This window comes from Molothrus ater, chromosome 2 (assembly GCF_012460135.2).
Source record: "Molothrus ater isolate BHLD 08-10-18 breed brown headed cowbird chromosome 2, BPBGC_Mater_1.1, whole genome shotgun sequence".
In the NCBI taxonomy this organism is placed as follows: Eukaryota; Metazoa; Chordata; class Aves; order Passeriformes; family Icteridae; genus Molothrus; species Molothrus ater.
In genome coordinates, this window is record NC_050479.2 from 93,307,313 (window position 1) to 93,333,583 (window position 26,271).

Here is a 26,271-nt window from a genome sequence, read left to right on the forward strand (position 1 = left end):
TTGGTGCCACTAAAGGGAAGGGGCTTAAAGACTCTGCTTTTGAGAATGGCTTGGACATAAATTTTTGTTGAAGCAAACTCAGGACTGGCTGTCCAGGGACCTGTAACCCATCATGGGAATTACTAAAAGACAGCAGACATTTTCTTCGTCCTTGTTTTCATTCTATCCTTGCTCAGGATGGATTGGATAGGAGCTGTGACCAGGTTTGGCTCAATATCCCTTCTCCCCATGCTTTTTCAGTGTCTTATGCTTAGCCCTGCAGGAGCTGACACTACTGTGGAGAAGTGAGACTGGCGTCTAATTTGCGTCATGCCTCAGCAGCTATAGTCTGACTGCAGGCTCTTTCTTCCTGGGGTTCCTCTAAAAGCCAGAAAAGAACAGCTGATTTTCAGTTCTGGCGGGGATTGGGGATGGCTGGGAGGTTAGATACTCTGGGGTTAATGGTCATCTCTTTCACATCAGCTCTCCACTGGTGGAAGTCCATTGATTGTAATGAAATGACGCCTGATTTACCATGACAGTCAGAAAAGCATCACTCTCAGTTTATTTATTTCCTTTAGGACTGAAAAATGAAACCCATCTGAACTGAAGGGGAGAATGCACAGTCACATGAGAGACTTATTCCACTAAAAAGAGATGCCCTTTCACACAGGCTCCACACCCCACCCTTGGCTCCAACATCCTCCTTCCCTGCTTTCTCACACTGGTCTGTAAATCCCCTGTTCAGATGTACATACTGGAGGTGGATGATGTTGTCTCTTGCTTATATATATGGCACTTCAGGAATAACTTGACAGAAGTTTGTGGCACTGCAGCAGTCAGGCCCCAGGTTCAGCCAAACAGTGGCTGTAAAATCCCATTTAAAAGGTCAGGAACAATGTTCTTAGCACTCATTTTTCACCCTTCTATGTATCTCTTTGACTTCCTTGACTGTCTTTTCAAAGCTGTCAGCCAGGCTAAGGTCTTACCTGAAATTCTGAAGTAACCTGAAGTGGACAGCCTGAATAGCTGTAAAGGTCAAGACAATGCTTTGGCTCTGGTGAAGGGCCAAAGTCACTTCTGGTTTCACTCAGTTGCTTCAACATTACACCAGGATGACTTTTGTTTAAAGTAGTGGCTCTACCTTGTCAATCAATAATCCACCCTCACCTTTGCAAAGTTGGATGCATGGTACTGTCCTGCTTTCATAGGCAGGGAAATTGAGTTAGAAAGTCCAGAGCGGGACAAGAGTTTGCATTGAGCTCTCCAGGACATCAGACTTGCTCTGGTATGTTGCTTTTCACCAGCAGAACTCGTGGTGTCCTGCAAAAGTAGAATAAGTGTCATTATCTTAATTCTGTAGCCGCAAAAACTGAGCCATGTTGAACTGGATTTGGAAGGAGCTGCCAGGGCTAGCACAGTGTGTCCTCCAGAGCTGCCCTGATGCCTCCAGGTGCCAGACCCAGTAGGCATTAGACTAGGCCTGGAGTATGCCCTAGCTCTGAAATCCTTTAGGAGGGTCATGCCACCTCTCTATCCTTTTTCATCATGCAGTGGCCACACCACACTTGTAACTAAGAAAACATAAAACAGGAAGGAAAACTTAAATGGAAAAGAGCTGGTCTTGCTCTTCCCCAGCCTCAGAAGCTCTCCCTGAATGGCAACCCTAGAATTCTTCTCAAAAGTGGGGAAAACATGTCTCCCATCTCTCTCCCATGTGTGGGGCAGCTGTGGGTGCTGGTTTTTAAGAGAGTGCATTGCTGTCACAAACAGGTATGCAGAGCACCTTGTTCCTGTCAGCCATGGCAGAATCAGTAGATCTTCATGGTCTTGTGGGTGCAGCCCTGAAAACAAAGTCAATTCCCCTGCTTCTGGGTATCGGTGGGTCCAGCTGCTCAAAATCAAGCTGAATTTCAGCCTGGAGACAGAAGAGGCTTTAGGGCAAACAGTCAGGACTTTGCTCTTCAGTGTTGCCCCAGGATCTGTCTGACTTTGTTTTGCTGTCAAACCATGTTTCTTTGACCTTACAGAGGCTGGGCAGGAAGGTTGATCCTAAGGACTTAGTTTCTCGTGGGTTTGCACATGTCTGAAACTGGCCATCATGGTGACAGTGTGTTCTGGAGGGAAAATGGGAGAATGGCAGGCAGTGCTGGTTTGAAAAGGTGCAGAATTTTTTACAGATCAGGAGTTTTAAACTCAAACCATAGGGTCTGAGTAATTTTAAGTCTTATGAGAACCCTGCAGGAACTGTTGCTCTTTCTCATAGTAACAGCATTTCCTCCTGACCCAGGGTACTTAAATATTCTAATATTAACTCTAGAATAGTCAAGTATTTCTAGATAGATAGATCCAGAGAAGGATATTTATCCAGAGAAGGATATTTTTTATTTTCTGTCTAGAGTCAGCAGTCCCCATGGGCATCATGTATTAATTTTAGGGAGCTGTGATGGATGGAAAAGTAGGTTGCTCTCTGCAGTGAGGTAGTTTGTACAGGGGGAACTTCAGAAGTTCCCAGACTGGAGGGGTTGAAAAGTAATGGGTGCTACAGGATATCTGGGTGGGTAGGGGGTAGATGCTCTTTATCACTTGGTTTGGGACAGATTGTTCATTTCTTCTTCCCTCATTTGCTAAATTCCTACATATTAGAAATAAGGAAATGAGATGGGCATAACAGCGATAAAATTAAAAGTAATTTCCAAAGATGAATTTCAATTAGACCAGAACCATTTAGGTCTGTCCAACAAAGCTCTTCTCTTTCATGTGACACTTAATGAAATGCTTCTGTTTGTCCTGTCTGGTGCAGTTTCTCTTCTCATGCATTCAGCAAGGCTGTCTGCTTCCTCTCCTGCCAGGGGCCTCCTTCAGCTCTTATACAAGTTATTTCTTATCCTCTCTGGTAACAGCTCCCTCTCCGGTCTGACTAGAGATGGGACTCATATGAGGGACAGAAAGAGTTAAGCAGTGAACAGAGAAGTCATCTAAAAGCAGGGAGAGGGACTCTGGTCCTCTACAAAAAAGTGTGTTGTAGTTGCTAGGACTGGCTCCCAGCACCAACTTTGTAAGTCTGCCCCCTCTTTCAGGCATCTAGGTATTTTCCTTACTTCAAGAAGGGAATAAAACTCCAGACACAAACCAAAACAAAAAGCCTGACATCAGATCTAATTAATAATAATAAAAAAGCCAATTTCACAGCCCATTACACCTCGTAGCCAGGTGGGGGGTAGGAAGGTGAGGAGGAGGAGGGATTTGAAGCAACATGGGCGGGTGTGTTTGTGGACCTTATGAAAGAGATGGGGCGATGGTGGCTCACACAGTTTCCCTGCCAGACGTATAGCTTTAGGCTCCATTAACCCAGAACCCAACAGAAGGTACCATAGCCAAGGGAAAAATCTTTTAAAATGCCGACAGTATCATTTTGCTTCATTAGCAGGGCTCCGGCGTGCCTCCTCCTCTCTTCGCTACCACTATGACCCCCTCCCTCCCATGCCCCCTCCTCTCCCTCTCTTTCCGTTTCGTTTAACTGAAGGCAATTCATTTCGTTTTAATTAATTTTTACTTGCAGCGTTATCACCCCAAGTATAAAGGCAAAAAGTTGTTTTTTTTAATTACAAAGCTAACGGCATTAATTACCAGTACAGTAAATGCATCAACGCATGGGAGCCAAGTGGCGTTTGGAGGCACTGAGGCAGTGAGCGCCTGTGACAGCTGCAAAGGGTTTGGTGGGATTTTTTCTTTTTTTCTTCTGGCAGCCTCACCACAGCAGAGCCTCGCTTTGAGTAAAAAACAGCCTGAGATTTTTAAAACCACAAATCAACTCAAGCCACCCACTGGAATATGGCATCTGGAAGGGATGAAACAGAGCATCCTTAAACTATAGGGCTGGAAGGGACAGGAAAAGATCTTTGTCCCAAAACAGATGCCAGTAGACCTTTTTCAGTCTTGATGGATGTTTGTTACATCTCAGCATGCACAGGGAGTCTATGTCCCACTGGTCTGGTAGTTCATCCAAGTGTCACCCTTGTTTCCTAAATGGATCCTTGTGCACAGAATATTTGCAGAGCTGTGATGATCTGGGCAAGTGGAGATGACTGTAGGGAGCTGACTATGGGCTCTATCCAGCCATGGAAAGTGAACCCATCTCCAGAGGATGAAAGTGACCCTTTGCTTCAGCTCTGAATGGATCCTGAGGAGTGACCATAAACCCAAATACTTGGGTGTTAAAAAGAAGGGATTTGGTAGAAGGGATTTGCACTTTCTTCTGACATTCCTGGTGGTACATCAGGTGCCACAGGAACCTGATGTCTCAGGGAACTGGGCTTGGAGAAAGAGGTGTCAACAGCACTGGCAGTGGTAGGAGAAGAGCTCTCAGCTCTCCATCTTGAGCTATTAAGAGGTATCTTGGCTGTTTCCCTTTTTTTTTTTTTTCCTAAGAGGAAGGTGTAGAATCAGTTGAGGGAGAAAGCTGGAATGTGGCCTTGTTGCAGTGTGCTTGGAACATGGAGGTGGCTTTGCTTTTGCCAGACAATGGGTAACCTTTGGAGAAAGGGAAGGATGGTACAGGAAAGGCGCCTCTGCAGTCAGTTGGGGCAAGCAGAAATGGTACAGTGTGAGAGTTTCTTCTGCTACTCTGTTATTCCCATTAAGTTTGGGATAAACCAGCAAATGCTAAGGAGTGGAGGGGAGGGCAGGCCCCAAACTTAAGTGCTTGTGTTTCCTGATCCACACTTTGCTTTGGCTTGTTTCTGGCTCAAACCTTGTCTGCTCCTGCCATGGCAAAACCTCTCTTCTGATTTGTAAAAGAAGTCTCATTCTAACCCTCTCTGAAAGGGTTGGAAGATGTCTCTTTGTATGGCCTTGCCTTTAAGTCAGAGCCTGACTGTGAAAGGACAGATATAAGGAGTGAAAATTACCCTAATGAAATGATGTCTATCATTTTCTTATTCCAACCAGAAATTCTGTAGCACAGAACATAAAAAAAGAGGTTTAAAAAAAAAAAAGAAAAAAAAAGGAACTTATTCAGAAACAACCTGAAGGCAAAAAGTTATGAAATTGAAACTCAAAGAACCAGCAGGGAAAGTGCTTTAAAAAAAGTCCCTTATTAGAGTCACAGAAGGTAGCGCCATGCCCCCACATGAAAAACAAAATAAAAACCTGGAAGCAAAAAGGTAAGAGAAACTCATGCACTTAAATACCAAGTTATGTTGGTTTATTCAAGTCAGATAAAGAATACTTTAAAAATTGGATATTCCATCCGAGTGATGCTAATAGAATGGAATATAAAATGGAGCACTGAGATGTGAAATACAGATTAAGAAAAAATTTGAGGAACAAATAGCCAAAGATAACACAAGTAATGATAAATTCTTTACATACCAAGAGTAGTCAGCCCCAGGGGGAGTCAGTTAAAGAGGTAATCAGGATGAATAGAGATTGCAGAAAAGACTTGGTCATTAGTAGAGGGGAGAAGAGAACCCTGAATACCCCAGCATGCATTTTGCAGAGAAAAAATGATGACACTGTCCTTGGGTGATGTGTGAGTAATAATGAAACTGTGTGCAAAATGGGGCTGTAACAGATCTCCAGGTTATTGCAAAGGGACTCCATGCTGGCAGGTACCAATTTTGACTTTCAGTGTTCCACAGAAAAATTTCTATTCCCTGATCATCACCCCAATACCACAACCGATTCTGGGGGAAGAAGCAACCTGAAAAGTGCAGGTATGAAATGTGAAGCTATACAAGTAGACTGCTACTAGATGAAATCCCTTAATAGGTTCATGGGAGGTCATACCATGTTCCAAAATTAAAATCAAAACCTGGAAACAAAAAGGAAATAGGAACAAGTGCAGTCAAATGCCAAATTTCATGGGCTTATTCACATTTAATAAAAAAAAAAAAGGAAAAAAAGGAAAAGAAGAAAAGATTATATCACAGGCATAAAATGTCTGGGGTTTTTTGTTTGTTTTAGGGTTTTTTGTTTTGTTTTGGGGTGTGCTATTTGTTTGTTTAGTTGATGGAGTTTTTGTTTGGTTGGTTTGGTTTTGGTTTGGTTTGTTTTGGGTTTGGTTTCGGGTTTTTTATTGTTGATTTTCTGGTCTTTTTTAATTTTTGGTTTTTTGGTTTGGTTTGGTTTTTTGGGTTTTTTTGTTGGTTTTTATTTGTTTTTTAATGATCAAGTCTTCATCTGTACTATCTTAATCAGTTCTGATATTCCCCTTTAATTGTTGCTGTTAGTTTTGCCCATTCCAAAATGCCCTTTTTTTGTTACTCACATTAGACTTTGGGCTGATTTATTTTTTCTGTTGTCATTTCCAAAATGAGGGGCATTGCTCTGTCCTGTAGCCCAGGAGCCTAGCATGGCCTCTGCCCAGCATCCCAAAGCATCACTGGGTGTACAAGTTGCAAATTCAATGGAGGAGCAGAATCTGGTCAGGAATCTGTTGAAGATTAGAGTCTGGGGAGTTGATTCACGTTCATCAACATACTATGATACTTCAAAACATTCTGTCTTCTCTACCTCTTCCTTTCTTCCTTTCCTAAAAGCATTTCCATGAGCATCATTGGATTTCTGCCATAGCTGACCTTAGGTATGATTTTCAGCTTAGTTGCAGGATTGCCCCTCCCCTCTCTCCCCTTCAGCTGTCCTCCCCTCCACCTCCAGCCCATGCCTGTGATCTGCATCCCAGTCACCTTGCATGCATTGTTCCACATCCTTCTCCCTTTTGCATTTATTTATTTATTTATCTTCCCTGGGGTTGGAAATGGGGAAAAATAAAAATAAATATGCAAATGAAAGGGAAAAAAAACTGAGAGAAATTTAATTAAAATGTGTGTGTTTCTTTCCCTTCGAGTGCTTTAGGGTGGAATAGCAAATTCTTAAAAAAGAGAGCACTCAGAGTAAGGTTAAAGAGCTGGAAACTGATTACATGCAATTGAAAATGAAAGCAGGAAGGGGGTGGTGGAGATGTAGCATATTGAGATAGGTAAAGGGCTCAGGGAGACTCTTGCTGGTGAGGGGGCATTTTTCACTGTGAGTTACAGCCAAGCAGGCATTGCATATGAGGTCTGTAACGGGGTTTCAGACATTTTGCATCAGGATAGAGGCAGGGAGAAAAGCATTTTACTTTGAAGAGCAATATGAAGAGGGCACCTTGCAGATGAGAGCTGGGAAAAAAGGCAACAGTCAGGAAAGACAGAGGAGTGGGGGAGAGCCACCACCTTCTGGTTTGTATCTGTAGATCTGCCATACCCCTATAGAGGACAGGACTGCTAGAATTCTTGAGGGTAGGGAGGGGAGAGAGAAATAAATAACTGAGCCTCATACTTTACGCAGGACCTGCAATCACTGGTTCTGAGCTTGATCACAGCCATAGCTGTAATGCATCTGTGTGAAGGAGAAGGTGAGGTTGTTGGGCTGTGGAGTTGTGCTTCAACTTATTAAAGATTTGAGGGTGAAAGCAAGTACTGGGGCAGGGGGAAGTACCCCAGCCTTACCGGCATGTTTGGACACGTCTGATTGACCCCTGAATGTTGATAGGGCCATACAGGAGCTTCCCAAGACAACAGGGCTCCCTTAGACCGATCACAGGACCTTCATGTTTAAACTCCATACTCCCCACAGACCCACTATGACAGCATCAGGGCCAGCAATAGATTTGTGTGCCTGTGTCAAGGGTGAGAATGTGTATATTACGTGGCCTCACTTAGGAGCAGCACTTTTCCACTGCATCTTCTCCATTCTGCTCTCAGTCCAACATGGGAATCATTTCTTGGCAGCCTGTTCTTTTAATTAAGCTCAACCTTTGAAAGAGCACAACTCCACTTGTGCCCTACCTTGGTCCCAGGCTGCCAAGGCCTCTTCATTACTCAGAGCCCATGGGACACCTCGTGAATTTAATTTTTAAACCTTTGATGTTCTGTGAGGTGTGGTCTGTCCCTCTGCAGTCACTGAAAGGCACATTCCTAACAGCTCTTCCTTGGGGCCATTGCTGCCTGCTGCAGGGAGTCCTCTCTTCAAGCTGAAGCAGCCCCCAAGCCTCTTTTACCTGCTTTGCTGGCATCCACATTGCATTGGCTGTGGGAGGCACCATTTTGGTGCTGTTCCTGCCCTTCTGGGTCCTGGCTGTTATGGGGGAGGAGGGCACTGGGGAGAGTTACCTTACAAGCACTTTGAATAGTGCCTGGAAAAGCTTCCATATTAAACAGCCATATTAAATAACCATATTAAATAATTCCTGATTCTGACTCATCCATGCATTCTCTGAGTCCTCAATAAGCTCTCTTGGAAGGGGCTTAATGGCAAAGACAACAGCTGCTTCCTACTCTGTTGTAGCAGGGATTGATGTTGTAGCTTTTATAACCCACCAACTGTAGCTCTCCCCTTCTGCCCACAGATATTAAGGGTCCAATTTGCCCTTCTATTTCCCATGCCTTTTAGAGTGAAAGAGAGAAAAGAAGTCCTCTTGCTGTGATGCAGAGTGATTGCTGCCATCTGACATTCACATTTATCTGCTTGGTCTTTTCATTATCTCCCTCCCATTCTGCTCGTTCTCAGCTGTTTGCTGATCCTCTTCCTTCCTCTGAGACTGGCTGTTGTTAAAACTCCTCTACTTACCTGCTCTGTATATCTTGACTTATCTGCTTGGTTCACATCTCATTCATTGATTTTTTCATACCCAGCTGCTAAATGAGCACTGTTTGCACCTCTTCCACAAGCATCTTCTGCTTTGCTACAGCAAATTCCTTTGTAGTCCAACTAAAACAGTGTAGCTTCTCATTACAAACAGAAAAGCCAGCAGGCTTCCGATTTTTCTTACTTCTGCCTGTGTGCTGCTTGTTTTATTTCAGTCAAGAGGTCACATCACTGGTGACTCCTACTAGAGACGTTTCCCTAACTTTGAGCCCAATTTATCAGTCAGCATACAAGGCTCATTTTTCCCAGATGCCCCAGACCAGGAATAGCCTCTGGCTGTTACACAGCTTTTCAACAAACTGTGTCAAGAAGCAGCAAAATCCTGCCTCCGGGAACATGTTCCCTTTCTTAGTTTTACTCTGTATTGTTACAATCTCGTTTAGTGTCACAATTACAAATAGACAGACACAAGCTGCAAATTCAGATCAGAAATCCAGGGATGTTTGTGTCCTATGGCTTGTCTGCCTTGGTTCGTTTGTACCACTTCAACTATATAAATAGATGAGGGATAAGTGACAAATACTTTTGTAGGAGTACCCATGTGCCCACGTTTGAGGGTTATTCCATACCATTCAGAGCTGCTTTAGTAGTACGAAAGTGAGTGTGTAAACATGAGAGCTGTGCAATTGTCTGGCACAGGCATGCTCACATGCAGCCAAAGTCCCAACATAGGATTTTTATTTCCATTTGTAGATTGATGCAGAGGCATCAATCCCACATTTCCTCTCTGAGAAATCTGTGGGGTCTGTGTTAACTTTGACATAAATCTTCAGACCCATCTTTAGCATAAATCTTCAGGCCTGATGTATGGGGAAAGAGGGAGAAATAGAACCAAGAGACACAAAACACAGCTCATGATATGCACAGGATTTCTGTAAGATTATGCTCTGTTTTGGAACAAGGTGTGAAGCTGATGCTGATAAAATAGGAAAAGGCCAGAATTTATGCTGAAAGCTCATATCTCCCTGTTGGTCTGCCGTGTGTTCACTGCAGTCGGGCTTGGAAGTTTAGGGCTGTTGGCTTTTTAAAGTAGGAAAATGGTTCCATTGTCTTCTGCAAGTGAAGCACTTGTGTTATTTCAGAAGTGGGAATGAGTTTGGCTCATGAGAGATGTCCTGTGCTTGTAATTATGGGAACCTTGTGCTTCTGGAGTCTTCTAATATACATCTACATCTGCCAGTCAAGCAAGAAGCACTGGCAGAACAGGCTTTCTTGAGACTATCTAGGAAGTCCTACATCTAATATTCATGAACTTGGAAAGGTACTGACACGTGAAGTAAAAAATTAGTCAAATCTTTCAAATATCAGGACTGGTCAGTAGAATAGGGGATCCTAGAGGGATCGGTTTGTCTAGGCTTAGATATTGACATGCTCTGCCCTCATTTGTTTGCTATGCAAGGCAAAGGACAAGTCTCCATGCCCAAGGCATGCAGCATTTTGCTCTCTCAGGTTTTGAGTGGCAGCTCATGCCACCAGGACCCTCTGAAAGGTTCTAGACCACACAGGCCATGAATGGAGCAGTACAGTTGGGAATCCCACCAGAGCACAGTGAAAACCCTCTGAGTGCAGGGGTCTAGGGGCTGCAGGGGTGAGAAAGGCTCCTGGGAAGTGAGTGAGTTGGGAGCTGGGGGCCTGCAGGGCTGCTCATCCTAGTTCTGGTTCGCAACTTGACTTTCCCAGTTGTGAAAGGCTGGCAGCATGCATACATCGCTCTTAATCTTCCTTTTGCATCCCTGTTTTTGCTGTTGTCAGAGCGCCATATTATGCAAATTAGAATTAAGCAATTAAGGCAATAACGTTTCCCTTGAAGAGTTTGACAAGGCAGAAGGAACACAGACTACTTTTCAGACAAGCTTTTGGTTGCATATTTATCTAAAAGCAACAGGAAGAAAGAAATGGACAATGGTACACACACACAACCACCAGCTTTGTGACCAAGCCACCCTTCCCTCCCTGTGCATCCCTCCTTCTTACTTGTCCCATAACACCACTGAGGTCTTGGGTCCTCAGAGGGGCTGCTCACTGGCCACCCTCAGCACAGAGGATTAAAAGGAAGGGTCTGCCACAGCCTGTAACAAAACTGGATCTTGAACAGATGTTTGAAGGTCTAGCCCTACACCATTCTTCATGCTTCAGAGCAAGGGCTTTTGTCACTGACTCATGGAGTCACTTTCACAGCTTTGCAAGTCTGGTGTGTGGGGATGAGGAGGGGGAAGGTTCCTATCAGCTGCTGGGAGACAAAAGTTCAGAGATGCTCTCTGTGAGGAGTTTTTTGACTTTGCAACTTAGCCAGCATCTTGATGATGTGAATGATGTGAATTCTTCCCATCGAGGTCCTCTTGTTCTAAAAGAGACCTTCCAATCTTCCTTCATTTAGATTTGCAATGAATTTGTGAGAAAGGAGAGGGTTATGCTATTGAACTGTTTTGCCACTGATTTTTACATCACAGTCAAAGGTAGGCTAAACTGAGGCTTCTCAATTGTCTTGGAAGCCAAGGTGCTGGGAAGCCAGTGTGACCTCTGGAGAGTCATGCTGCTGGTGCCTCTGCACCCTCCCTCTGTTTAGCAGATGAGGTGGTAGCTTTTAAAGATGTAAAATTTGCTTTGAACCAGTAACTGTGCTAAGGATCAGACACAGGGGTACAAATGTAAGATTCTGCAAAATGGCTTCATTTGAAATAAGCTTCACCCTGTGATCTTTCTTTCTTTCCTTGGGATGTGGTTGGTCACCCATGCTTTGAACCTGCTTAGCTGTTGTCAGGAGCTTAGCATTTTCTTCATTTCCTACAGGTCTCAGGAGGGAAAGGAGCAGAGAATGGGGAGTTACTGGTTTGTTGCCAGTGGAGATACACAGGGCCTGATTCACCACTGCTCCATTACACCCAGAGTCAAACCGGCATAAAAAGATGAGTCAGAGGCAGTGACTCAGGCTCCAGTGCTCTAAATAGTCAGCAGAAGTGGCAAGCCTAGTCCCAAGTGGCATTAATGACTGAAAGAGAGTTTAAAAAGTGTGTGGCTTAATGTGGTGTATTCCCCAGCTCACAGAGGCACACAGGGAATCATTACCAGATAGAGATAATTGGGTGCTTGTGTAACAGAGTGGTCACATACACTGATCTATAGTAGTGCATGGGAGGATTTTGTTCACTTTGAAACCTCTTCCTAAGTTATATGAGCTAAAATGAAGGCAGGCCCACTCAGGGCAGATTGCTGGAAGCTGAAAGGATATTGTGGGGATGGATAACCCCTTTACTTCAAGCCTACTTCACTGCCCACTTTCAGGAAAAAGGATTATAGAGGCCTTGTTCCAACCCAGCCGGGCTCATCTTAAGCTACGTTGCTAGGTAGGGGTATAATGAGATAATTCAGACAGTCTGAGACCACTTTTTGGTTATGTAAAGTAGCATTCATGTGGAAACAAAATTGTCCCAGTCAGCACCTGTGTCAAAAGCTGCTCTTTACATCTCCATCTTACCTGGTCACTTCCTAGGGAGGTCAGCTGAGCTTATTCTCAGTAGCAGTTGTTTGGCCTGAATTAGTACTCAAGGAAGCATTGCCTCAATCGATCCAGATAACTCTATCTAGCCTTTGTTTAAATAAAGCCACAAGTTCCCACTGCCTCTACATCATTTATCTGCTGCGTAGTTCAGCAGCCAAGCTGTGTTTGTGGAGGCAGGCAAAAAAAAACCAACAAAAAGAGAGAAAAAAAATCCCACAATAGTTAGAGGTAAATACCCATTTCTTCTTTCATTCAGGACAGTTACAGGAAATATTTTGTGGGTACTATCAAGCCTTGATCCCCTTCATCCCTTTGCCTTGCTTGCCTATAACTACCAAGCCCCGGTTTTGACTGCAATCGCTCTTTTTATCCCTCTAGCTGAGGGTTGCACCACATTCCCCTCCCTTTCTCTGGATGTTTTAATGAGCTTGCATTTTCATGAAAGGCCAGATCTGATCGTGCCTTGAATGGCAGCTGCCAAACAGAGCTCTTAGTTTCAAACTCAGCAAGAAAATGGCTTTGCCTCCCCCCAGAGCAGCTTATGTACTTGAGAGGCTCAGTCATTATGAGCAATTTCTATTACGAGCTGAGTACCTTTTGTGTTCCTTGGGGTCTGCTCAGCACCACTGAGGATTGTGCCGTCTCTGTGTTTTGAACTAACAACAGCACAGCTTAGATAAGCATGCTGGGAAGAATGTGACTACAGTTGTCACCCTGAAAGTCTTGTTTTTTTCTGCTGGTTTGCTAGGGTATTCCCCCTCCCTTATTAATATATTTATTAAAAAAAAAAAAAAAAAAAAAAGAAAAGTTGAGTTTTTTACTTCTCCTGAAAAGCATCTTCCATTTTCTTTATGCTTGGCAGACCTTCTCTGTGTGCTGGGCTTTTCACTGGACTGGAAGTATTCAAAGGGTAAATGTCATGAAGAACATGAGGATTTTTGGGTTTTTTGAGGGGGCGGGTGGCTGGTTTCAGGCTATGTAATTGTAAGATGTGAGGTGTCATTACCAAAAGAAGACATGCTAAGGTGCCTTGATGATGAGATTGGCTCAAGTCCGGGCAGCAGAGCAGGTCTCCAAGAAGAGGGAGAGAGGTCTCTTTTCACACCGGTTAAAGTCAGTATGTATGATGGGAGGCGACAGTAGAACCCACAGTGAATGGGTGGGACCTTTTCTGGTTCAGAGGACAGGGAAACTCAATCCAGTTCTTTTGCAACTTCCTCAGCCACAGCACCTGGGCAATCACAGAAGTGAATTTGGGCACAGTGTGCCCTTGAGCAAGAGACTTAGGAGAAGGCACTATCAGGAAATGCTCTCAAGTACCACTATTGTCCTGGCACGGTCCAGTGACCCCTCTGACTTCTGAAGAGCAGAGATGGATTAGGATGTGCTGCAGCCCAGAAGGAAAGATTGTGTTTTCTCCTTCACTCTGTGCCTCAAGCCCCACATCTGAACCTGCGGCTTATGGCTGACACAGCTTTCAAAGTGATAGGAAATGAAGTAGCTGAGGGGAGGAGGGAAACAAAGACTACCAAGTTTATCCTCTGACTTTTTAGTATGGCAGTGCTGTCAGAGAATTCACAGGTGCATGAGTTCTGGGCAAAGATAAGCTACATGCACAGAGGCATTTCTTGTCAAAGGTGTTTTGTAGTCCTGTGTATTGGAAAAGTGAAGTCAGGTAAGCTACAAGAGACATCTTCAGTAAAGAAGATGGTACTAAAAACATGAGAGAAGCATTGTGGCTGAATACCCAAGGAAAGTATCATCTATGCTTCTTTACTTCCAGGCATCCCTTGGCATGACCTTTTGGTCACTGTGGGAGGCAAGACAAAGCTAAACAGAGTATTTGTCTAACCTGTACAACAGCTTTCTCTTCTGTGCTATGTCAGGCTTGGCCTCCATGGCCCCCTGGGAAGCAAATGAATCTTTGATAGCTATTCACATAAACGGGGAAGTCATCAATGCCCTTTTTTCCTTAAATTTAAAGTAATATTCAATCACATTTGAAAAAACTAACACTTCAAATTCACAACCTGAGTTTTGGCTCTCTTATAATTTGCTCTGTGCCTGGAATGTTTCTTCACTCCAGTGTCCCATTCCATGCACAGTTGTTTATTCACATTAAGCCAGTAAAATATAGATGAGACAATCTTACAGATGAGAAATTCTTACAACCTCTTTTAGTGGTTTTTCATTTGGCCACAGTAAATGATGATGCAAACTGAAAGACTTCAGATTTTGGTTCCACACCTTTGATTTTTGCACTTAATCTCTGCAGCTTCATCTGATCAGGCAATGTAGGAAATCTCCCCTCTAGGCCATTTCTCGCCTTGTATGAAGTATTTATATCACTCTCTGATCCATTTTATCAACATGCCAGAAACATTTAGGCCCTTGTTCTTACCATGTCCCTGGAATAGCATGGGTCATCATCCCATCACTCCTGAACTGTTTTGCAAGGAAGCAGCCAGAGCACAGGACCCCAAGTAGCCTGACCAAGCCGGTCAAGTCAGTAGCAGAGCTGAGCTCTGATCATGCATCCCCAAGGCCTGTGTTTGTGTTTTTCTCCTGTGCAAAATCCATGAGCCCTACAGCCTTTCTCAGCATTCACTTAAGTATGCCTGCTTCCAGCAGTTACTCCAGCATTTGAACCCCATGCATTAGAATAGTAGAGTGGCCCCATTTATTCCCATTAACATACAGGCACACACTGTTTGTCTCCCTCTGGGAACATGATGGGAAGAGTTTTAGTGTCAGGAAAAATAGTAATGATAATAATAATAACAACAGCAGCAATAATACAAAGAAAACCTTCTAGGTGTCAACTCCGTATTTTCTGGGGCCTGGTTAAGTTCTCTGGAGCATAGCACTCCATCACTTTTCTCAGCAGGGTACAGCTGCTCATACCTTGAAGGTTTTATCTCTGGGCTTCCTGTACTAAAAAGGAGAAAGGAGGCAAATCTTGCATTCCATGGAAGTATAGATGTTTAATTAAGTATCACATTCAGTTGTTCCAGACTCCTGCTTGACAGTCACTGCATTTTGAAAATTGTCTCCTTGTTTTCTGGTATTGAAAAGATAAAAAACATCTTACTCAAATGGTGTCTGTCCTGTGTGTCTCTCTGCACCTTGGAGTGACCTGTGCTCCAGGACTGATGCACAGGTCCTGCTGGCATGCATTTGCATGACTCTGGTGTATGCTGCATTTCACACCAGTCTTAGGGTGAAAGTGCCTCCTCTGTTCTGCTTCCAGTGGCCCTTTCTGTCATCTTAAGTCCAACCTGCCTTTTGCCTGCTCTGTGGCATTTGTATTTGGGTCTCTCCTCTTTCTTTTTCTTGTTCCTTTAGGAATGGGGGAAAAAAGCAAACTGCACCTTGGAGAAATCAGTTTTCTGGGCTTTTCTTACACTGCCTTTCTTGCAAAGATCTCAGATCACTTGCATCTTGCAAGAATTAATAATATAAAGCTTGCTGCCCCTCTGTGAGACTGACCAGTTTTATTATCGTTGTATGAAATTAGCAGTCTCTTTGAAGTCCACTTAATCTACTTTGGGACTGTGACACCTTGCATACAGATCCTAAGCAACACACTCCAGCAAGAGAGACTGGTCAGGGTGCAGTAGCCTCAGCGCAGAATCTGTCATTCCTCCTGTGCTCCCAGAGTCACACATCCCATGCCATCAGGGACACAGAGGTGTGGTTAAAACTGCTTCATCCAGAGGCCTGCTGCTGACAGAACTTAAAGTGCTGCCTTGTGTGTGCTAAGCACTCTTGCCTTTGCCAGTGCCCACCACGGGAGCTCCTCTGGATAGGGAAGAGCTGGGGTTGCCCACGGGTGTTTTTGCAGCACGCCCACCCAGCCACCACCAGCCACACATCACGTCCCCGCTCAGTCACTCTCCAGATCCAAGGTCTGTGGCCTTGGGACCTCACAGGGACATTTTGCTGGTTTGACTGGGGTACACTTAAATTGTATTCCCAGTGCATGGTAAGAAGCTGTGTTTTGGATTTGTACTGAATACAGGGTTGATCATATAGAGATATTTTTCTTAATGCTGGCAAGGAAGTAGGGGGTGCTTGGGAAACTGGGAGGAGACACTGCCAGGACAAGTGGCCCAAACTGACCAGAGGGATATTCCATTCCCTATGACATCATGTTCAGTATATAAAGCTGAAGGAAGAAGGGAAGAACATTTGAAATGATGGTGTCTGTCTTCCCAAGTAACTGTTACACATGATGGGGCTGCTCTCCTGGGGATGGCTGAACACCTGCCTGCCCATGGGAATGGTGATTTAATTATTTGCTTTGCTTGGCTTGTGTGCTCAGCTTTTGCTTTCCCTGATAAACTGTCTTTATCTCAACTTATGAGTTTTCCAGCTTTTACCCTTCCACTTCTCTCCCTGATCCCACTGGTGGGGCAGTGAACAGATGACTACCTGGAGCTTTGTTCATGGCTGGGGTTAAGCCATGATAAATGTTTCTGGAGATAGGGGGTCAAGTATATCTCAGGCTGGAAGAGAGTAACATTTAGACTCCGTCTCGTGATTTTGAAAGGCCAGTCTCTGGAAGGGGGAGAGAAGAAAATTCCCCTCCAACTCTGCTTGCCAGTAGTGAGGATTCATGGCTTGGTCTCTGGTGGGGTGTAACACCTGGTTTGGATACCACCAGAGCCAGAGGTTTGTGCTGGTGTGTGAGGCTGTGCAACCTCTGCTCGGAGAGAGCCACGGGGAGGCATGAAGGCGGCTGGGGGAAACAGGGTCTCTGTACAACTCTCCTGCCTGGCCAAGCCCAGGAGGCTTCAAAGGAGGCAGGCCTGGCATTTACATCCACTGTGTGGAAAGATCACAGATAATAAGCTCTGTGTTTGTGTGTGTGAAAGACAATGAGAACTGAGTCACTCCTGCTGAATGTCATCCTAAACAGTACCCAACAGCAGTTTTTCCACTGGAGTTGTTTTCCAGGGATGTCAAAACTGTGGCTGAAACAGAAGAATGTGGTGATTCTGTTTCCTTGTCTTTCTGCTCTTCTATCAAGGATAAAAGGCATTTCTGGGTTGCTTTCCCCCTACCTACCTACCTACCTACCTACCTACCTACCTACCTACCTACCTACCTCCCTACTACAACTTCTACACACAGCACAGCAGCTTTTCTGTGATGCATGTATCCCACCTCCATGCCAAAATCCCCTGGAGACCAGGTTCCCACTGCCTGTGATTGATTGCCATCCCTTTTTTATAGCTCCAAAAAGACCAAGAGGAGCCAGCATCTCAGCCTGGCTTGAATCAGGTGCATTTTAATCTCTTTGAAGGGTCTCACAGTGGCAGGTACCACGGTGGCCTGTTGAAGCACGGACTCTGCTATCTCCTCAGCAGAGGGAGACTTTATAATTCCATGGCCACAGCAGCCCTACAGTTCAACTATAAAGTGGGACCTATGGCAGGAGACCACAAGAGGAGAGGCAGGATAGAAATGCAAGGGGAGGTGAAAGAGAGAGACAATAGTTAAAACAAAAAAGAAAGATAAAGAGTGACATGAAGACTTTACTCTTCATTTATAAAAGGCTTCATCTATCAGCTGGATTGCCTTAATGTGTCTCCTAACAAGGCTCCCCCAACACACACACCCCCTTTCCTTTGGTTTCACTCTTTGATATTGTCACATGCTCTTCATTTTCCAGCACGTTGCATTCATTCTTTGCCTTTAAACTCCAAGGATTAAAGCAACTGGATTAAATAAATAAATAAATGAAATTAAAAGAGCTGACATATCATGCTGTTGTTGGCAGCCTTTGATTTTCTTCCAGAACAAGATCATTACTTTTTTTCTCCGGCTTTGAAAAAAAGCAATGGACAGACGACAGACTCCTCATCTTACAAATTCTTTTATCACTTGTGGGCTGTGGTAGGTGTGGGGAGAGGCTGAAGAATGAGAGGCTTGTGTCTGTAGTATAAGGAACTGTGAATGTCTGTGAGCTTAGAGCCAGGTAGCACCCAGTTGAGCTCTGGACAGGAAATATCTTTTTGCTGGGATTTTATACAAGCCCCAGGACAACAACTTCACAGTCCCCACTGAAGCTTAGACAGTGGTCCCACATAGAAACAATGAAGATTAGGGCCAGCCTGATGAAAAGCAACCTCAGCTGCAGAGTGTTGAGTCCCAGATAACTATTTCACAAGCTTTCAGGAGGAGACACATGACCACTGTGGTTTTTTGGTGCAACCCAGTTATAAGCATGAAACTTGCACGTAAAGCATGAAGACCTGATTTACAGCATTTGGCACTGGATCTGAATCTATGTCTGTTTGTAAGTCTCCAGGCCCAGGAGTTTTGCTGACAAAAGTTTAGGTCCATCCAGGAGCTTTTCCTAGGTTTGAAGCTGAGCCCAAGTTTGTTGAGTCTCTAATACTTTGGAGCAGACTGAGTTGTCCCTCCCCATGCACAGCTGCAGTGAGGATCAGTGAATCTCTCACGAGCTGCTTGGGAGACCACGAGAGGCACATTTCCCACAATGAAATTTGGAGGATATGTGGCTGTTCAGATCCAGCCTTGTTTGGGCTCTGAACGTATCATAAATCTCTAGCACTGGGTGATGCTTTGCTGTGCAAATGAAGTCCAAGGAGAGCCAGGAGCAAAGAAAACATGTTTGCACTCACAGTTCCAGCCTGACTGAATCATAGAGTGGCTATAAATAAGGAGAAGGAAACTGTTGCAAGGAAGCTGATTACTTGAAATTGTCCCTTCCTTCCCCTTGCTTTCTCCAGGATGGTTCAGTGCATCATCTGCGTGTTTCAGACAAGAAAATTTTGCTACATCCTAAAGTGGAGTCTCTTCCAGCTGAGGTCATGTCATTGTTTTCTCAGCATTACTCTGCAATGCTGCTGAGAGGGTTTCTAAAGCTACCTCCTAACCTACAGCCTTCTGTTATAGTACTGCTAGTTAGTTATGTGTTTGTCTTGGGCACAAGGCAGCAACAGATGTAACAAAAGGCACTCAGGATCTTCTCCAAACTAACTTGAGCTAATAAGGCGGGACATGCTGATGGGACTCTGTGCAAAAGGCTCTGTGTGTGTCCTACAAATGCTAAGTGCATCACACAATGCTTTACAGGCAACTCTGATCGTGTGCTCTCAGTCCTCCTCTTTCCAAGACAATGTAATTCTTCTTGTCAGGACCTCTTATCTCAGCGAGTGTGTTGACATGGAAGGGGCTCCAAGCCTGTGGAACTCAAAGACAATGCATTCAAGATCACCTCATGAAGGGCCAGAACTGAACGATGCAGTGAGGCTGTCTGTGGCTCTCTACCATGCGTTGCTGCTCTTTCCAGCCAACAGGCCCACAGTTCCATTTGGCATGCTTGGAGTTAACAGCAAACATCATGTTCCCAGCCACACGGGCTGCACAGCTGTACCAAAACACAAATCTGTTTTCCCAGCAATTGTCCAAACTGAGTCTCCCCATGGGCATCTCAGCCATGACTAGAGAAGCATATGTAGAACATGTCTCTTGGTTTCAGCCAACCCTGAACTCGTTTGTACTGTGCAGCTGTTGCTTTAACCAGATACAGAGACTTAGTTAGGTTAGAGTGACCTCTAGAAGTGTAGCATTTAAGAGCAAAGTGGCAGAAAGCATTCTGGGTACCACTCTGTAAGTAAGAGTTTAGTTCAGGTGTTCTGTACTGCTCCCAGAATTTGCACATTTTGGAGCTCTGTGACTCTCCATCGTCTTTTCTCTTCCACCCCAAACAGGCTAAAGAATCAGCTTTTATGCGCTAGAAATATTCAAGGGAAAGGACATTTTCAATACTTAAGCCTCCAAGTGAACAGGTTAACCTGCGCTTCTCTGTATCATTTAATAGAGAAAGGTTCAGAAATAAATTCTTCTGCATGCTCATAGTTTCCCCTCACACCACCACAAGCACTTGCCCTGCCTCACTCTGTGCAACTGTTCCCACACAACCACCATCCTCCACATTACCCTCACCTGCTCTCATTCCTGCTGCCAGTCATGGGAATGGGAATGCCCTTACCTGAATTTAGTGATCCTCTGGCTGTGTTCCTGTGCATCTTCCCAGTGGTGAGCACACCCCGCTGCACACACTCAACATGCTAGTATTGCTGCCATTCCCCCATGCCCCCACCTGCACTGCCTTGCAAGTGCTCTGCCACACAAATGAGCACTGTCCTCTCCCCTTCCCTGGTATTTATTTCTGTGCACATAAGATGGCCAGCCCTGGGAATTTGCTTCTGTATTTGCCTTTGCAGTGATCACAGGCAAATTGAAGAGGATATGACAAATATTAACCTGCAGCTATTAATATGAGCTATTCCTACAAGGTTCTGCATGGCAGCAGTTACAGAGAGAGGTGGTTCTGATGTCCTTTTTGTCACCTTTGTGAAAAGCCCCCTGAAGACACACACAGAGCCATGAGGCATTTGCAGAGAATATGGTGTGGGAAACAAGAGGGGGCTGCAGCCCAGGCAGAGCTTTTGTTAACATGTGAGAGCTTGCTGGTCCACTCCAGTACTGGAGATGCTGGGCAAAAGCTTAGGTTTGGAGCCTCAGAGATTAAACCCAGCCAGCTCCCATCCTGGCTTTTTCAGACAGTGGGGATGATCATCCAGCTGGCTGGGACCACAGGACATGAGGAGGATGGTTCTAAAAGAACACCATTTGTCCTTGTGTTTGACACCAATCGCAATGAACCCACAGCATGTGGAACACATCTGATTTGCTTGCTACCCTAGGACTATGACCTTGAGCAGCATTTCGTTCTCCTTGTGGACCTAAGGGCAGTCTTCTCCCTCTGCCACACTGTTTTTCTGTTCACAAAACTGGCCCATCAATGCTTTGGAGTTCAGTCACTAGCTGTGAAAGTGCAGAGATGTGCTACTAGCTCATTTGTTGACCAGAGCAGGTGATGCTTAATAGCCTCTAATGCAGGAGAAGAAGCAGTGAAACACCAGGAAAGCAACAGAAGAATAAAAAGTAAGACAGATGTGCTGACAGAGCACTGTAAATCACAAACTCAAGAAGGAACCACAGGCAAATATAAGAATGAGTTTCTCCTCATGAATTCTTCTGGCTGTGGAAGTACAATGAACTCCTGTCTTCCTGCAGCTTCTGCACTGAGGATTGTGGTCCTTCTCATTTCTCCTGCTGTTGGAGGTCGGCTCCTGAGCACGTATCATTTGTTACTCAACCCTCTGCATGAATAGGAGATGAAGCAGCAGTCTGAGGCAGCAGTGGCACATCTAACTCCAAGCGGCTTGCTCAGCAATCTCCACATCACATTTAAATGTGTTTCACTCTGACCAGAAATAGATCAGCAGTGCCAAAGATGGAGCTCATTTCATTTTCCTCAGCAGCCAGCAAGCATCTTCCCTATGCTACTCTCTACCTAAACCATTCTGCTTCGACATTAGAACAGGGTCAAGACATTACAGCCTGTCTGCCCACTGCTTTGCCCACTGCAACCACCTGTCTAGCAGGCTGCTGGGTCTCCAGGATGGGCTCTTATCCATCTAGGAACTGGTTCACCCTCAGAGGGTATATCCTCTGAGTCAGAAGGCAGGTCTCACACAATCACTGGAGTCTCAGTCATCCAGGAATTAGACCATTTTTATCTGGAGAACCAGTACTTGCTGCCTTAGGGGTGATTCAGCCTTTTGGTAGAAGGCAATTGCCCAGCTCAAGCTGTGTGGAGAAGACTGAGCCTCCACAGCAGTTTTCGAAGTTAGAAAGCAGGTGATATGTCCCAAAACCTGTTTTGTGCCTTGCAGTACAGATGAGCATTCTTGAGAAGATGTTCTCAAGGGTGGAGATTATCCTGGTAGCCTGAGGCCTGGGACATCTGCATTAATTTCCATGCTCTTACAAGTATCCCATCCTGCATGAGCTGGGGTCTTGCTCAGATGTCCACCTGTCCAGACATCTGTGGCATGCTTAGCCAAGGAAGGTTTTATACCAGACCTTGGCTTTCTACTCAGTCATCACAGAGAATTAGGTGTTTCACTCAGGCATTCTGCTGGTGCGCTGGGGATAGCCTCATCTTTCCTCTGACTCAGTAAAGAATCAAGCTTTGCTAGCCATAGATAACAAGTGACCTCTGTCCCTTCAGCTGGGATGAAGCAGCAAACAGTGGAGCCTGGTGCTTGCAGGCAGTAGGGGACTGAGCACAGCCTCTTTGCTTTGGCACCTGGAGCAGCGAGGGCATTTCATGTCTTTCCAATGGGTTTCACAAACATTAATTATCCACTGTTCAGTTTTACTTTGTACAATTGGCATTTAATGGGCAGAGTAGTGTCTGGCTTGGGGTGAGTGGGTTGTGGTATGAGGTGTGATCTTTTAGTGCATGCTCTGAAAGTGAGACCTCCCAGCTTTGCAAGCAGTGCCTGGGGTAATAGTCTTTTCTCAGCAGCATGACAAAATCCCTTTGCCCATGCCCACAGGCCAGCTGGCAGCTCCATTTTAGTGTGCACCACTTTGTCTCTTTCTCTTCAAAGACCGGGGGCATTTGTTGTGCCAGACTCCCACGGGAGTGGTGTTAATTGTGAGACTTGATTGCTGGAGAAAGGGTAACACACGGACTGATTTGGTAGTGTCACTCTGTCCCTACAAGCTACTGACCCTCTAGCCCAGTGGTAGAGAAGCTGAAAAATTAGTTACAAATCTGACTTGTCAGGGCCAGGTTCTGCTGTTGTTACAGTGTGCGGCACCCGATACAGGGGAAGTTCTCACTCGGAGGCGGTGGTGGGAAGAATAAGAATATGAGAAAAGCAGAGAACTGTTAAAGCATTGTCACTGTGTCATAAGCAATTTGTTTGCAAGCAGCTTCAGATTTTCTTCCAGTGTTTTAGGGCTTGATAAGTACTCACTAAAAAGGAGTAATTTTTAGGCCTCCAGCTGTTCTTTACAACCTGTTTGCTTCAGTGAATCATTACTTGCTTAGTATTTGCACTCTTTTATTGGTTAAGTGAATATCATGCTAATTGTTGTCTTTCTCAACTGAGTAACTAAAATACTGATCAATATTTTTTTCAGTTAATTTGTTGGGGTATTTTTCCATCTGAAATACTGACATGTCAAAATGGAAACATTTCACAGAAACATGTAGGGTTTTTCAGGCCCCCTATTTAAATTTCCGGTGAAAAGGTGAGACAGAGACGGGGTTGAAATGGCCAGCAGCTTAAGGAGTGGGGATCTTGTGTGAGATGTAGAAAATTCCAGCCAAGCATTTGTATAGAAATTAGGCAGAGACTTGTACCCATATCTTGCATGTACCAAACAACTTAATGACAAGACTGTTATCTGCTCAGGAGTGGCTCTTTCTTGCAGAAAAAAGAAAAAAAGAAAAAAATTAAAAGGCTGTAATAAAACATGGGAACAGATTACAGAACTTCCAAATTTATCATGCACTGGATTTAATTTATTTTAATTATTTTGGCCAGTCCTATGAATAACAAATAGCTTGCTGTCTGGTAAGAAGCAGCCTTAGCAGTTAAGAAATTTTCATGTGACACCCAGCAAGTTGACAAATGCTCGCAACTAACATGTGTCATGAGAACATGAACTATGGCTATTCAAACTCAGCTCTTTTGTTTCTGTAGATGTTAACCAATTCTTTTTACTGTTCTGTTCACCTAAGACTAGCAAATACAGTATTATCCACCAATACAGAAGTAAAACAGGAGCCCTTGCCAACTGCAGCTGTTACCAGACCTCAGAAACCTCACAAAAAGGATGGCAATGTCAGAGTAATGGGTCTCACTTTTATGTGTCTTCTCTTTGGTGCTTTTGGTTCTTAATCTGAATCATCATTGGTTCTTTTGTTGAAAATTATGTGCTGTTGATCATAGATAAGATGGATACATTTGGAAGTAATTTTGAATGCTTCTTAACAGAAAAAAAAATATTTTTTTTAATGGCTAGTTGTGGAGAATCTACATTTGATGCCAACTGTAGTTACAAACTGCAGTATCAGATACTAAGAAATAATCTTTTGAGTCTTAAAAAAAAAGTCTCAAGACAGCTGTCCGACTCTGGAAAATAAATGGGAACAATTTGTTTTTAACCATGACAATGCACAATCTGGCATTTTTTGAATCAGAAAAACTTGGAGCCTAGAAATTAAACTGTCAGTACTAAAAAGTATGAGACTGTGAAGACCAAGAAGTGTTTAATCAGTATGTTAGGTTCTCAAAATGGGCAGGAAACATTGTCCTGGAAGGACAAAACTCTACAAAATGTAATTCCAGTGTAAGGACAGAGGAAGGTGTATGCGTGAGGGACAAGAGCTGGAAAGATAGATGGAGGCCAGTAGAGGAAAAAAAAATTGTTTGCTTTTTCTATCTAGTAATGCAGGAGAGAAAAGTCTCTCTCTCCCTAAATCCCTTCCACCCTACTGTCCTTAAACTGTACCTGTATGTTCAGGGACAGAGCAGAAGCTGCCACTTCAGGCAACGTTGGCTACATGGCACTGGTGCTGCAAATGCATAGTCACAGATTTCCTTGTATAGACAAGAAAAGATGCAAGCAGTAACCCAGGCTGCGAAGGCAGCAGTGGCATCTCACTGTTAGACATCATCACACACAACCATAGCTCTGACAGACACCCTGACTCTGCATTTTTATGGAACGCAGAATCCCGGGCCTTCACTTGTTGTTATTGTTGTTATTGACATCCCTGACATCACTACACATTCTACAAGACACTGAGGTGATGGAATGTGCCCAGGGAAGGGCAACAAAGCTGGTGAAGGGTCTGGAACACAAGCCCTATGAGAACAGGCTGAGAGAGTTGGAGTCATTTAGCCTGGAGAAGAAGAGGCTCAGGGGTGGCCTTATCACTCTACAACTGCCTGAAAGGAGGGTGTAGCCAGGTGGGGGTTGGCCCCTTCTCCCAGGTAGCAAATAATAGGCCAAGAGGAAGTGGTCTCAAATGCTGCCAGAGGAGGTTTAGAAAGAATAATAGGAAACATTTTTTCACCAAAAAGGTTTTCAAGCATTGGAACAGCTGCCCAGGGAAGTGCTGGATTCACCATCCCTGGAGCTGTTTAAAAGATGTGTAGATGGGGCCTTTGGGAACATGGCTTAGTGGGGGTTTGGCAGTGTTAGGTTAACAGTTGGATTCAATGATCTTGGAGGTCTTTTCCAACCTAGACTGGTTTGTGAGCCCAGCAGTACCCCTGCACAGGCTGCAGCTGTATCATTCATCCAAGCTTTACTGTAGCAGCATATTGGACAGTAACATTTGCTCCAGGCCCAGGGACAGCGATTGCATCTGCTGTCTAGTAGGATGCCCAGTATTTTCAGCAGACTGAAACCAAACAGTATCTCTGTAGTGATGAACTATGTTTTGCCATTACGAACTCTACATGCGTATAAGGTTTTTACATCTCTATTCTCTCTGGTCACAACCTTGTTTCCTTCAGTCTTTCCCTCAAACCATAGAGTAGAGCAGATTAAGATACTAGTGCCCAGAATATTGTGTTGTTATGGGGTCCAAATATTGATGTGGTTTCATCTTTAAAGTCTAGTGAACTTGAGGATACCAGGATGAATTGAAGGGGAAAGGGCTGAACCTGAGATGCTTTGCCCATGGCTGGTTTAGACACAGCTAAACCTGAGTCATGCCCATGTCTCTTGCATGCTCAGTTCTGTGCTGCCTCCCCACAGCTTGTTGGCTGTCACTTATGATCTGAGGAGAGCGGCCCAAAGCAGTCACTCCCAAACATGGCAAACTGCACATTTGTGTGCCAATGTAGCTCCCCACCTGTGTGTCTGATCAGCATCTGCAGCTGATGTCAGGGAGATTGTATTGGTGCTGGGATGAGGAACCCTAGGTTCAGGTCAGAATGTGTGACTCTGCTGTGACTTTTTTACTCTCCTATTGTTTGTTTTATTTGTAAAGCCCTTTCCCCTCATCCTCTCCATCCCTGTCTTTCTGTTTGTAGAGAAAACAGGCAGAACTGACACATAAAGGTGTCCTCAGAGCCAATTTGCAGCAACTGGTAAAGATCACACTGTATCCATCTAAAAATGCTTATCCATAGGGAGCTGTCTCTGAAGCTGAATGTAAAGATAGTGTTTTAAAGAGGTAGCTA

At 44.5% G+C, this 26,271-nt stretch overlaps 1 protein-coding gene across 2 annotated transcripts in view; it reads left to right on the forward strand.

Moving 5' to 3' along the window:
• The window catches only part of LSAMP (limbic system associated membrane protein), a 305,059-nt gene that overhangs the window by 85,046 nt on the left and 193,742 nt on the right, over positions 1-26,271 (forward strand). The window lies entirely within an intron of this gene.